The sequence below is a fragment of the Eimeria tenella genome, genomic scaffold, assembly GCF_000499545.2.
Source record: "Eimeria tenella Houghton genomic scaffold, Eth_scaff2431, whole genome shotgun sequence".
In the NCBI taxonomy this organism is placed as follows: domain Eukaryota; phylum Apicomplexa; class Conoidasida; order Eucoccidiorida; family Eimeriidae; genus Eimeria; species Eimeria tenella.
The window spans coordinates 4,494-5,804 of record NW_013546114.1 but is presented as its reverse complement, the minus strand read 5'-3'; positions in this window follow the sequence as shown (position 1 = coordinate 5,804).

Sequence of the window (1,311 nt, the reverse complement as noted above, 5' to 3'; positions counted from 1 at the left end):
AGCAGCAACAGCTCCTGCTGCGGCTTCAGGCTCCGCAGGCGCTGCCGAAGTGCTGCTGCTGCGCGACTTGCTGCTGCTGCTGGTGCTGCTGCTGCTGGAGCTGCTGCTGCTGCAAGCGCCGCAGGCGCTGCGGAAGTGCTGCTGCTGCTAGATTTGCTGCTGCTGCTGCTGCAGAGATACTGCGACGGAGACCCAGCAGCAACTTCTGCTGATTCTGTCTCCCAAGCGCTTCGTCTTCTGCGCATCACAGGTACGGCCGCGGCTGCTGCTGCTGCTGCTGCTGCTGTGTGCTTCGCTTTGCTGCTGCTGCGTGCCTCTCCTTGCTGCGGCTGCTGCTGTGTGCCTCAATTTACTGCTGCTGCTGCGTGAATCTCTCTGCTACTGCTGCTGTGTGCTTCTCTCTACTGCTGCTGCTGCTGCTGCTGGTTTTGCTGCTGCTGCTTGAAATACATCTGTCTTCTTTGCATTTAGCCGCAGCAGCTTAGGGTAGTTCCCTATTCATTGCATCTGCTTCCGTTTTTGCTGCTGCTGTTTCTGCTGCGGCTGCTGCTGCTGCTGCTGCTGCAGATTGCTGCTGAGATTTGCGCCCTTGAAGATGGCAAGACAGCTGACGCTTCTTGGAGTGCAGCAGCAGCAGCAGAAAACTTCCCCCTTAAGTCATGGCTGCAGGCGCGCGGTGTGTTAGCAGCGGGAGCTGCTGCTGCTGCTGCTGCTGCTGCTGTTGCTGTTTGTGGTGGGGGTGTCGGAATGGTGCACATCCTGCTGCCTCAGCTTCTCTCGCTGCTGCTGCTGCTGCTGCTCTTGCAGCTGCTGCTGCTGCTACTGGTCTTGCAGCTGCTGCTGCTGCTGGTCTTGCAGCTGCTGCTGCTGCTGGTCTTGCAGCTGCTGCTGCTGCTGCTGTTTTCTGCGGTCCGCTGCAGACTTGTGCTGCACAGAAGATATTGAGGCGGCGAATTTCAGTGAGAGGCGCGATATTCTCGGTGAGCAGCGCTGCTGCTGCTGCTGCTGCTGTTGCTGTTGCTGTTGCCGCTGCTGCTGCTGCTGCTCTTTTTGCTTTACTGTGGACTGAAAGTGCTGCTGCTTTTTCTTATTCGCTGTTTACTCTGCTGCATTTTCGGTTGGTAGCACTTTTGCTGCTGCAGTACACGCTGCTGCTGCTGCTGCTGCTGCTGCCAAGCGTGCCTCTGCTGCTGCTGCGACCAAACGCGCTTCTACTGCTGCTGCTGCTGCCCAGCCAGACACGCTGCTGCTGCTGCTACGGGTGCAATCTGGCGTGCTGGTGTAGCTGCAGACTGGCGCGAAGCTGCTGCA